This window comes from Haliotis rubra, unplaced genomic scaffold (genome assembly GCF_003918875.1).
Source record: "Haliotis rubra isolate DU_JTF1 unplaced genomic scaffold, ASM391887v1 Scf185, whole genome shotgun sequence".
Taxonomy (NCBI): Eukaryota; Metazoa; Mollusca; class Gastropoda; order Lepetellida; family Haliotidae; genus Haliotis; species Haliotis rubra.
In genome coordinates, this window is record NW_025765836.1 from 75,963 (window position 1) to 89,798 (window position 13,836).

The 13,836-nt window shown below is 38.9% G+C and overlaps 1 protein-coding gene across 1 annotated transcript in view; it reads left to right on the plus strand.

Moving 5' to 3' along the window:
• The first annotated feature begins 578 nt into the window (after positions 1 to 578).
• Positions 579 to 13,836, plus strand: part of LOC124273834 — a 79,751-nt gene continuing 66,493 nt past the window's right edge. Inside the window, exon 1 of the mRNA XM_046709146.1 lies at positions 579 to 728. The gene's annotated coding sequence lies outside the window, so the exon portion shown is untranslated. The remainder of the gene's footprint in view (positions 729 to 13,836) is intronic.

Below are 13,836 nucleotides of genomic sequence, written 5' to 3' on the forward strand. Positions count from 1 at the left end.
ACCCATGTCACCGTATCTGTGCTCATAATGTTGATCACTGGATTGTCTGGTCAGACTCGATTATTTCCTGACCGCCGCCATATAGCTGGAATATTGCTGAGCTGGAAATCTGTACAGAGGTCATTTAGGAGAAGGTTTCAATAATGCATACATTGATCTAAGTTAACCCGCTCTAACTAATGATCTCGAAATTGAAGAATAACAAAAGAAGACAGAAAAGGAATAAAAAGCTCAAGAAAACCAAAAGAAATCCACTTCATGTTTGGTCCGTAGATTTCATTTGCAAGGAATTCTGTTTAAACCGCATCAAACATGAAACGTCTTTTAAAGTCAATATCAATGTCATTTTAACCACGTGCTTTATGGTAAATACTCTTTTTCGTTCCTATTTGAAAGAGCTTTTGTGAAACAATAGTTGCGCATGACCAAATCGATGGACATGATTTGGTCACAGCAAGTTGCAATGGCCGGATGTCATACATTTTCCTCTCTTAGACAGAAGAGTTCCACAGAGGAAATGACGCCAGCCACGCGCTCGTGAGTTGGTGTGAGCTTCCCACGACTGGCGAGTCTATCAGTTGACTATGGTGGGGCTGCGTGTTACCAGGGAACACAGAAAGTGTCAAGTGACATGGTGTTAAACTGTTCTTTTAATATCAAGTGGAGCTTGTTCGACTTGTCGTGTTGTGAAGGGATCTGTACATTGCTAAAGGGAATCTGACTTAAAGGTAAGTATGTTTGTTTGATATCACAGTTGTGTTCTAACATTGTAAGACATTTGTTAAAGAAGTATTGACGAATGTGTGAAAAGTTGACAGGTAATTCGGAATGCAGTCCAACAATGCAGATAAAATCGCCGGATAAAGATGAGGATGCGGATATGTTGACATACTACAAAGATAAACCCATCACCAAATATCATAAACGACTAAAGTATAATTAATGGATAAAATGTTTTACCCTTGAGCATGATCTATAACAAAATGAAAGGTCATTTATGCCTTATTGATATTTGAACGGGAATTATATATATTGGATGCACGATAGGTGCACCTATCAACTGTACAAAACCTCGGTCAATTATTATCTAGAAAATAAGAAGTTGTTCTATTGTTTGAATTTTGTTTCTCTTAAATGCCAGCAATTTATATTGGCTTTGATTCTTGTAAAATGAAATATCAATTTGTTTTCATAAAACATACAGACGAATCACTAAAAGGTTATCGAAGCTTTTCTATATATGACTATCTGTGCTCTATTCTTCTAAAGAGCAAACGCACAGATGAATTTTGAATGTATGTTTTAACTGGATAAAATGTACATACTATATTGAAACATGTATTATTTACAAGGGCGTTTGAGCTTAAGACAAGTATTCCTTCCAGTGTCGATCAAGCCATCTTTCATCATGTTTTTTTGTGCCAACGTTTAAAATGTAGAACAATGCAAACCTTACTTTATTTTCGTAAGGTATTTTTCAATATTGTTCTCTGCAGTAACATCTGCAATACATGAAATATCTGACCAGACTGTCATTCCCCTACTGGCCGCACTGTAAAGCTGAAAGCCGTCTGTAAATCATCGAGCCTGTATTAGACTGAGAGTGAGATCTTGTGCATGGATCTACACAATTGGGATGCGATGGCATGCATCAACCAACGAGCCTGACCACCAGGTGTTCACGAAAAGCGTGGGTTACTGAACACCCGGAGTTTCACGGGTCTCCATTGGTTGCTGACGACCAATTGTAATCAAATCTTCACGGGTCATGGTAGTACAGTCTTTGTCACATACAGCAGTAATCTAGTATCACCACCTTGTCATTATATTGGTAGGAAAGTGTTACAACCCCATCCATTCACTTTTGTGAAGTGGTTCAAAGCAGCATTAAACTAGCTCATTCCGTTCTACTCTAACCAACTTCTCACTTTCTTACCATGTTGTGATTATATTGCTTGAATATTCCGAAACTTGACGTTCCAATTATTGTGGGAATCTTGAAGGTCAGATCTGAACACGATTAATATTTTTGGAAAGAAATTGATTTTAACCACCTCAACAGGCTGATCTTACTAAGTGGATATGTAAATCTACCGTCTTGTAAGTAATCACACATTCGAAACGTAGTGAGTAGTCGTCGTGAGTTTAGTTTTACGCCGCACTCAGCAATATTCCAGCTATATGGCGGCGGTGTGTAAATAATCGAGCCTATACCAGTGATCAACAGCATGAGCATCGATCTTCGCAATTGGGATACGATGACATGTTTCAACCAAGTCACCAACCCTGACCACCTGATCCCGTTAGTCGCCTCTTACGACAAGCATGGGTTACTGAAGATCAATTCTAACCCTGATCTTCATGGGTTATTAGAAACATATTAGTTGTAGGTATATCACTGATACCAAAAGCTGACAATCTCAGCATTTAATCCGAACATTTTGAGATTGTGACGTTAACGTCGTTAACGAACTAATGACAAGTTCACTGTTGTGATGGCTAATTTTCAAATTGATCTCCACCCTGCAATCAGACTAAATGCTTTGATTAACCTTAAATTCGAAGAAAACGTGTATCGTTTTAGAATATATTATATTTCCATTTGTTCAGCTAGATTGACTTGTTCAAGCTCGATTGTTCAGAGAAAGATGTCATACGGTTGGAATATGTGATGTTAAACACCCAAACAAACACCGTATGCTATGTTTAACAAGATTTCATTTATTGCTAAACCAGTAAGACAATCCAGTCTCAAACACCCATATGCTATGTTAAACAAGATTTCATTTATTGCTAAACCAGTAAAATAATCCAGTCTCAAACATCCATATGCTATGTTAATCAAGTTTTCATTTTCCGCTAAACCAGTAAAAGAATCCAGTCTCAACACACATATGCTATGTTAAGCAAGATTTCATTTGTTGCTAAACCCGTAAAAGAATCCAGTCTCAAATATCCATATGCTATGTTAATCAAGTTTTCATTTTCCGCTAAACCAGTAAAAGAATCCAGTCTCAACACACATATGCTATGTTAAGCAAGATTTCATTTGTTGCTAAACCAGTATATGAATACAATCTCAAAAATCCATATGCTATGTTAAGCAGGATTTCATTTTCTTAAAACCAGTATAACAGCGACTATTCTCCAACGAGTGTTGTCTTTTTGTACTATGACCTGATACTTTGTACGTAGTACCTTGTGTAATACCTAGATTGTCTTCATTGTAGAAGTGGGCGGTGGGGTAGCCTAGTGGTTAAAGCGTTGGCTCGTCACGCCGAAGACCCGGGTTCGATTCCCCACATGGGCACAATGTGTTAAGCCCATTTCTGGTGTTCCCCGCCGTGATATTGCTGGAATATTGCTAAAAGCGGCGTAAAACTAAACTCAGTCAGTCAGTCAGTCATTGTAGAAGTACGAATAGTAGCCTTAACAATTACACGTACAGAAATGAATCACTTTAGCCAATTTTCCTGAGATTAAATCCAACTGTTATTACAAATAAAGATAAGTTTGCTTTCAAAACATACTTATGTGCTAAGTTTGGCCAACAACATTAATGAATTCATGCCAGAGAGATGTTGTTAAAGTTCAGAAAGGGAATCAATTGAACAAACATACCATTGGGAACGATTGACAATAGACATCGGGTCGCAACAGACATAAGCTTGGCTAAGACTCGGTTGATCTTTACTGATTAGTTGTAAGGACATCAGTTTCTCACTTCTCTGCAGTTGACATTTTGCAGGGTCTTTGGGAATCCAGCGTTGATGATCAATCGGTCTTACAGTGCCAGTGGTTTAATAGGTGGAGTCGTTTTTCATTTATTGTGTTATATTTCTAGTATCATTGCCATAAGTATATGACGGTCATAGCCTAAGACATTTTATATTCCACAGATGTACACATTCTATTGACAAGTTATTAGCCTATTAGAAATGCTTGTAAAACTTGTAAAGCTGAGAAGAAAACATACGAGTAATTGTCCGATTCTGAATATGAATCACAGCGCCCCACAAGGAGATTCAGTTTCGTCAGTCAATAGTTACCAGGATGTGCGCCCACTTAACGCACATCTCCACTTTCTCAAACTTTAAATACAACTCTGCTATGAGAGTTTGACACAACATTCTCTTCTGGGAAATGTGTTTGACAAATACACTCGTCAGCTAATTCTTTTTGAGTCGTCCTGTGATGCCCTTTACATGTGTAATCAGTCGCTTATGTGGGAGCGAACTGATCTTAACTATTACAAAGCAGACGGACGGACAAATTAAGCAAAGATGATCTATTTCGTGTCTGTATTTAAAACGAGTATTCTCAACGATCTTACATCGTTACTTTCAAAGCTCGCAAGTTCTCTCTCTCTCTCTCTCTCTCTCTCTCTCAAACACACACACACACACACACACACACACGTGGATGTACAGACATTAATGTATGTCTGAGGTTTTAATCTTTTAAAGGGTTATCCAATAGAGCTGTGACGATATATCGTAGTATCGATAATCGCGATACTTTATCTGACGATAAATATATCGATACTATTTTTCGTATCGTGATGTGTATCGTTGACCTTAAAATTGTTATTTTTCACCAGAAATTGACGGTTATGTCCAACTTTACACTGTTACTTGCATCAAAATATACTTTTTGAAAGAAAATAACTAAAGATAGCATATCGTGATATGCATCGAATCGTTCCAAGATATCGCGATACGTATCGTATCGTGAAATTTCTGTATCGTCACACCTCTATTATCTAATGTAACAAAATGTAAGGTACCAGTATAAAGTAGCAAATAGCTAGATCTGTCAACCACATGTACTTGACAAATCACTGTTAATTCATTAAATATATTGGATCCTCCAAGTGACGCTGTTATGTCACAGATGCTGGATTTTATCGAAAGAAATAGATTGTCCTTACATTTTATAATTGTTGTTTTCACTGTTGAAATAAAAAGAATAATCGTGGATGTCAACTTCTTTATTTCGATGTAGTAAGAATACACCCCGAAACGTCGTTTCCATCAAAATAAATAAGTTGACATCCATTAATTCTTGCCTATATATTATTATAGGATATTTATATAGGGCACATATCCACGCACTAGTGCATGCTCAAGGCGCTGGTATATTTTCCCTCGATCATTGGATGTCAATCTCAACGGCACATCGTGTTATCAATCTCAACTCCCTGGGAACATACAACTCTTGCTGCCACAAGGCGCACCGAGTTATTGCGGCTTTCCCATCCTTACGAGGTATCCATTCACAGCTGGGTGGACTGGGACACATAGTCACAGTACTTTGTCCAAGTTCACTGCACGTTGCTGTACCCGCAACTAGTTGTTTGCACGTATTATCCAGAACCTTTATTTTTATTGTGCTATGACCATTTTGCTCGTTCTATTGCCTCAAGGTTTGTTTTTAACCGTATTCGGAAAGATGCCTCTAAAATTGTACTCTGAGCCAGAGGAATCCAGTTGGCATTGATAAGACGGTATAAGACGGTGATCAGTATAGAGGTGATACAGCATGAAATCACTATTTAGAAAGTTAATACAAACTGATCCTGATCATGGTTTAGATAATGAGTTTTTAACGAAAATCATGTTCTGTAAATTAGTATATGTGGTTTTCATGTTCAACATACGTAGATCGGAATCGGTTGCATTAGGAACACGGTTGTATTTTTGTCTCTTCTTGTACATCTTTCGATATGTTAAGTGTTTTTTAAAAAACGCCGACAGGCAATTCAGTTTCTTGGAATGCACGAACATAATCTTAGGTATGTTCCAGCGATATCAAGGCGTGGGACACTAGAAATAGGCTTCACACATTGTATCCATCTGGGAAATCGAACCCGGATTTTAGCGTGATGGGCGAACGCTCTAACCATTAGGCTACCCCACCCACCTTCCCCTAAAATTCTTAAGTGGATAATGTCGAGAGCTGAAATTAATGTGACAAGTAGTGGCGATACTTTTCCCGGAGCATGCAATAAAAGCAGATGATCATGGCCCCTGTAAGGACGTTCTCGAAACACGCTCACTATAATATACACGCGTGTACCTAGATGGATAGCATTCATAGACACTAGATACTTGTCCTTCATCACATTTATCAGAGATAGAGTTAGGACCTCCTCCACAAACAGCAAGCCCTGTCGCCAGCTTCACAAGCTCCACCTCATCATCTTCCTACCACAGCAACATCAGAAACATCACGAAACATCCAGAACCCAAAGGTGTTGTTTATAAGACTCCCAGTAACTGTGGACAAACCACGTTGGTGAACCATCCTGTACCAATCTACAACAGAATCAAAGAGCACAACACTTCTACCATCAGATACTGAATGCAGATAAAGAATCAGCCATCTTGGACCTTGTCAGTAATTGCCCCAACTTCAAATGGGAAACATCCAAATCCTCTGAAGAACTTCCATGTCTCAATTGAAAGAAAACTGGCAGAATCAGTCCGGATTCACCATCGCAAGCATTCTATCAACAAATATTTAAGGTATATAATTTCATCGGCCTTACGTGGATTCATCAAGCAACAGATGTCTTTTTTTTCTAAATGAGGCCGCTTAAATAATTTAATCCGTTTAATTGGCTTCCTCATCGTGTGTTCCCATCCATCACGTTGTATTAATATTACCCCCTCCGAAAGAGTAGGATATAAGACATACGAAATGCCAAACCCCTCTGACCTTTTATCCAGTTTCCGAAGAGATGTATGTCCGTTGAGGGGAACACCGGAATCGTTTCAACTTTATGTCAACCCAGTTTGATCACAGAAGCATCATAACCTTGAGGATGAGATGATAAGTTTAACCTTTCGACAACATGAGTATCCAACATACGTTCCTGGGCGTATTTCGCGGACACAAGCCTACGGTGTTCTCTCAAGTAAAATGGTCAGGTGGTATAGACATTGTGACTGACGTATAATTTGATGCGATTGTGGGTGTATCATGTCAACGATCATTAAGTGTCTGCACCTAATATCCCTCATTACGAATTCACAAGATGAAAGGCACAGAAAGGCACAGGTATAGCACTACAGAAGTGAGGACTTGCTGAAGCTGTATTATAGTACATAGTAGCTGGATTTATTTTATGACGTTAAACAAACACGTTTTGTGGCGTCTTCTGACTTCAACTTTTTATCATTAACACGAGAACTAAAACTGATTGCATACTTATTTTTAATTTGTTGGTTGTCTGCGATCCTGACCATTTGATCCTGCTAGTCGCCTGTTACAACAAATATGGTTTAGTTTAGACCAGTTCAAACCCGGAATTGTCTGGTCCAGGCTCGATTATTTACAAACCGCCGCCATATCGCTGGAATGTTGCTAAGTGCGACGTTTACCAACCAAACCAACCAACCAACCAACCAACCAGACACGATCATTTACAAATCGCCATTTCTTTTAGTCATCCCCGGAAACAGATTTTCATGAGCCCAATTTTCCCACTCGGCGTTAATACGGATTTTTAAAAATATTCTTTTTTTCAACATTCCTCAACAACTCAGTACTAAATAAGTTAAACGCCAAGGACAAACGATGTGAATTCACCAGTAAATGAACCGTCGGTGGATTAGATGTGAATTATTTCGTTAAGTTACAACACAAAATTCCTGCCTGATTCCATGACGTCTTAAGATGATACCGCAATATAGCTGCTCAATGCGGCGTAAAACTAAACTCACTCACTCTAAAGGTAATAATGTACTGAGAACACACGGACGGAACTCCCCTCTTAGTCACTTAGCATTTTAGGTGGTAAGCGTATGCATTTTATATGGCAGCTGTTAGTTAATACACGTGTATAGAATACAATACGTGCACTGCTTAGAAACGGTATATGTGTAGTAAACTGTTATTTGTAATTTCATTTACATCCCACATGGAACTTGAAATAACTGAAATACTGTTTAATAAAAACGTCGTTCTCAGCTACAAATGACAGTTTTCTCCACATATACGGTGTCTTAGTCCGTGTCATCTCAATACATTTGTACCTTTAGAAGCACAAAATGAAAGCAGGCAGGAATCATGTGTTGTAATGTAACGAAATGATTTACGTCTGATTCCCTGACGGTTCATTCACTGATGAATTCACACCGTTTTTCCTTGGCGTTTTGCTTTTTCAGTACTGAGTCGTTGAGGAATGTTGACATTTTTTTTTCTATTGACGCCAAGCGGGAAATTCGGGCTCATGAAAAATCTGTTTCCGGGAATGACTAAAAGAAATCGTACAAAAATACTTAATTGTTTGCCGGAATACTTTCATAGCTTCACGGGTACTCCAAGCATTTTGCCTCTCTTTTCCAATCAAAAAGCTTTACAATCGTTCCCATTGCTGTCACTTCGAAAATAAATAGACACGAGGTAAGCGAGTCGCCTCAGACGCCGCATGTCGCTGTCGATTTGGACAGGCCATTAACCTGGGGGTGGGGGTGGGTGGGTGGTTGGTTTGTTGTTTAACGCCGCACTCTGCAATATTCGGAAATTGACATATTATATGTATCAGACTCCCATGGTCTGATGCAGTCTACATTTGTAATCGTTCTCATGTTGATATGGTATGACCAGAAATTATTGAGAATTTTAGGAATATGTTTAATTTGATTTCTAGTATAAACAACCTTGACCAGCTATCAAGTGCTTAGTTTCATCCAAGAGAGACAACTCCGTTAATCCGTTTTCATTAGTTTGTGAAGAGTTATCCCCCTTTGTTTACTTGCTAGCAGACGACATTTTCAGTGATCCTCAGTATGGATGAGTATTATAAGAAGGACATCAGATCAGCTAAAGTGATTTTAAGTAGAACAGGCATCCCTTTGTCCACTGTTTATCGTGTTTTGAAAAATATTGCAAATGGATATGGCATTGAGCACCAGTGAGGCGCAGGTAGGCCCAGAAAATTGACTGTCGGTGACAGGAGGCGGCTTGGTATTCTTGTTTCTAAAAACAAACGAAGGAGTTTAGAAAACTTAAAGCTGGATATGATTGATAGAGGAACTGTGGCTGTCTGTAAGGAGACAATTAGAACTGAGCTGCATGCAATGGGTTGGCAGAAAAGTCGAGGAATTCCATCACCGATCATGAAACCTGAACAAAAGGAGCGAAGGTTGAACTGGTGCTTACAGCATAGAAATTTTAACTGGGACAATGTGATATTCTCAGATGAAAGTTCTGAATGGCTGTTTCCTAATACACTGAAATTCTGGACGAAACAAACTGAAAAACCTTTGTATCAGCGCCCAAAGTACAGTCCGAAATTTAACGTGTGGGGTGGCATATCTGTGTTAGGGGCAACGCCCCTCTGTGTATTTGAAGGGAATATGAACAGTGATCGCTACACAGATATTCTCGAGGGACATTTACTTCCATCTGCTCATGTGCTCTATGGAAATTTTGGATTTTCCAGCAGGACAACGACCTAAAACATCGTTCAAAGCATTCACAAGCCTGGTTTCCGACCCCAAATATGACATTATTAGATTGGCCAAGCTATAGCCCTGACCTAAATCCAATAGAAAATGTTTGGGGACTTATGAAGGAATGTGTCAAAAAGAAAAATCTGACAAATATTGCTGAAATGAAAGAAGAGGTGGTCCGATATTTGGACAGAAGGACCACGACTTTCTTTGATCAGTAGTATGCCCCGCCGCATTGAAGCCTGCATTGCTGCCCATGGTGACTTGACAAAATACTAACTGTTCACCTGTCTTTGAATCTGGAGTTATATTCTGCTAATATTCACATTTAATACGTGAGTAATGAGTGAAAAAATAAAAATTTACAATCTTTAAATTCTCAATAATTTCTGGTTGTACTGTACATACACTCTCAAGTACTGAGTCAAAATATATTATGCTGTAGTTGAAAGGAACATTTATGAAACACGTCATCCATCCAACGGAACTTAACATGGATACATGAACATGTAAAATTAATGGCTACTTTGGGACAAATGTTGTGCTTTGTGTGACGTTTATAGTAAGCAGCGGATAGGGGCAGCGGTGGGCGAGCTGGCTAAGGTTAGGGGTACCGGCATCGAGCCCACCTCTGACCGGGTGTAAAAACCTTGGAGTCAGCTTTGTGTGCAGACTCTTCCAGTGTTGTCACAACCCCTAGTGTACAGTACACAACCCTGTGCACTTAAAAGAACCCACGAATCAGTTGGTATATGAACAGATGGTGGCCACACGAATACGTGCAAACACCTAGTTGCGGGTACATCAACGTGCAGTGAACTTGGACAAAGGACTGTGACTATGTGTCCCAGTCCACCCTGCTGTAAATGGGTACCCCGTTAGGATGAGAAAGCCACAATAACTCGGTGCGCCTAGTGGCTGCAAGAGTTGTATGATCCCCAGGGAGTTGAGAGTGATAATAAGATGTGCCGTTGAGATTGACATCCAGTGATCGAGGGGGAAAAAATACCAGCGCCTTGAGCATGCACTAGTTGCGTGGATATGTGCGCTATATAAATATCCTATAATAATAACGTGTTTCCAATGTGTGTAAATAAAGTTTCAGAGGCTGGTGCCCCCACGACATCTCTGTCTCTGCAACACCCCCAATATCTGGAATCGAGTAATGTTTTCTGGTTGTCATTTTGTTGTTTTGTCGTTATGTTTTAACAGCGATGAAGATCATGCGATCACGAATCAATAAACCAATGACTGTATCGATACGGCATCGATCTTAGATGCTATAGATTGTAAAGCAGTGCCGCCTACGTGTGTAAACGTTATGGTCAGTGAGTTCTGGTGCTTCACCCACTCAGATCGATTGGATGTGATTTCCGTTTCTTGAATGAACTCGTCAGATGAGCAATAATAATGTCATCAGTGGAACAAGATCTAATCACGCTGATTGCGACAACTGTTGTACCACAGTCAAACTCGCACACCTGCTTAGTTTAGCCCGACAAGAGATTTCCTCAAATGCTGTCGTTATTGTATGAGTGTTGACATCGATTAATGGTGTTTTATACAAAGAGGTTGTTGTCCTTTTAGCAAGATAACAATCGATTACTCCGGTGGGTGTCCGTGGACCAGGGAGTTTCAAACGTCTTTCTCAATCATTCCTTTATATAGTCTCCAAGATATTGTTACATCTCTTCAAAAGGTTACCGGCAATTTGTAGAGAATGAAAGCAAATGTTAGCTTTAGTTTCCTGAAAAAAATAGTATTTGAAATAATGGACTTCTATGTACAATCGACTCTGCTTTTAACAGAGATTTCTCATGGACGTGGTTTTGTGGTTTCTGTCATGCATGAGAATTTTGAGGTTAGAACACTTAGGCTAATATTAGGCATTCCATCGATACCATCTGCTCTGCCCGTCTTGCTGATCTGTCCCTTTAAGCATATAAGGCTGTGCCGCAATTCAAAACAAGCTAATTTGGCCAGTGAATGTAACTTAAGCGTCAGGTATGGGGATGAACTGATGGCGTTTTATATTGGCAAACTGGAACATTTCTCAGTTGATTTGCCCACCTGGGCTAGAAATTAAAGAGAACAGTGAAATCACTCCATCTGTTAGATCCTTTCACACATTTCATATCTAGATAATATTTAGATATTTAAATATTCATATTTAGATCCTTATTTTATATTTATATTTCCATTACTCAAAATGTTTTGTTACTGATCTCTTTCATATCTTATCCTAGTTGTTGATTAGTCGCTATTTGTCCAAAATAAACCTATTTTATACTCAAAGCCAGTATTACCCGAGAACGTCAATGCAACTTCATTTGTGGTAAATTATAACAACATGGATTGTTGTTGGATAGGCCCGCACAAGGCGGACAACATTTATCAACTGTTAATGAAAATATTATTTCCGTAATAATTAGATGTATATAACGAATAGGCCACAAAGGTGGGGAAGCCCGTGCCAAAGAATCAAACACAAATATACAGAGAAACAGAAGAGGAGGACGGTTTTTTAAATTCCTGTAAAGAGAACAGATACGACGTGGCGTAGAAGCCGGACTGAACTGAACTGAGTAACGCTACGAAATAGCGGAGATGACGTGTACATATGACGTCACAATTTTACGTCACACCCGTAAAGAAGGTGTAGGGTTTCGCGCCAAGTCAGTACGAAACTGTGCCGAGAAATTGAAAACATAAAATGTTTTTTGCTATAAAATGAATTTTTTTAATATTCTGAATTTATGGAAGTGTGAGGTCTTTCGATTTCAACTGTAGCAAAGATGGTTCTCAACACCACTGCGGGCCATAGAACTCAGAGAACGTTTACCATAGGGCTCTCAGTGATGTGGGCGACCGCATAATGTAGACCATTTACAACCAATACTTTCTCATTTATAGCACTCATTAATGGATCGTGCAGCTTTCCACTGTCACGATAATAGCATTTGCAATGGTGTGTTATTAACCTTCCTCGAACGATCTTCAGCTATTAAATTGTTTCGATTGCAGTGCTCCCGAAATATTTGAGCCAATTCGTGATAGACTGATTTGTTTTAGAAATCCGGACTGATTTTCACCAAACGAAATCCCACCTCACACCTACACGGTGGTATATGCGTCCGTGCAGAGGAACCAGATCCACATTAACCGTCAGGCAGTGATCAAACAGACTCACAACCACCAAAAAGAACATATATGAATTAAATGCAATTAGGACAAAACAATTAACTCAATGTGAAAGAAAATTCAACTGGGTTTTAATAGAAGAGAATGATGAAATAATCGCAAAGTAGTCGCCATAGGAATTTCCGACCTGGGAGCGAAACAGTACGCGTACTGTAACGGAATGATTAGGGATTCCTGAATGAGAAGGCTGAAAAACATCCACGGACTGCAAAAATTCTGAATCTAACTTAAATGGAATGGAAGGAAACTCACTTTGGGCTGGCATAATGCCTTTGATGAAAGAGAAGATTAAAATTCATATAATAAAATTACAACCGGCATATAACATTTATGGGGGAATTGTTATTTGACCTGAGGAGATTTTATACGACGAAGTCCATACTCTTACTCTAAACTATAGGTTTAGGAAAAAAAGTGCCAATTTTGTCCCTGGAAATATTAAATTTTAAAAATAGAGACTTAGAAAAAGTGGTTTGAAAATGAACAGTGTTAAAATGTCGGAGAGTTAGCCTTATTTCAGTTTAACGTTTGCACTTTTCTTGTATGTCCCTCAGGATAAACTTCAAACGTAGGGTTTAATGAAGTGAGAAAGGTCAACGGACCGGACGAACAATCAAACAATAATAAGACCTTTATCTAGAATGATTGATTTAACGTATGTTTATTCTGCCCTAACTACCAATGCTAAGCTATACCAAGGCTTGAACTGCCACAGTGCTGGAATATTGCTGAATGCGGCGTTTACAACAAAGACGCCACTGACCGTTCACGTATTAATAAATCAGTTTTGGAAAATATTCAACATTTCTAGCATATTCTAGCCATACCTAGTAAATAGCCTAAGAATAATCAATATTGATAATCTACATAAACAGATCCAATAATTAAGTTCGTTGTGGAGTGATTAAAGCCTAATCACCTTTTGTATGAACACATTTGATAAATACCATCATGACTTTCAAATGTTGCCCAATCAGTAAATTATTAAAGATCACATATACTCTAGGGGGTACAAATACATAAATCACTAATTGGCATCGTTATAAATTAAACACCGTCATTAAAACTACTCATTTCGATCTTTAATGAACTTAAATCGACCTTTTTGACAACAGTGCACAATTCTCACCCGCGAACGAAATTTCAACCAATCAGAGCGGCGCGTCTCTGTGAG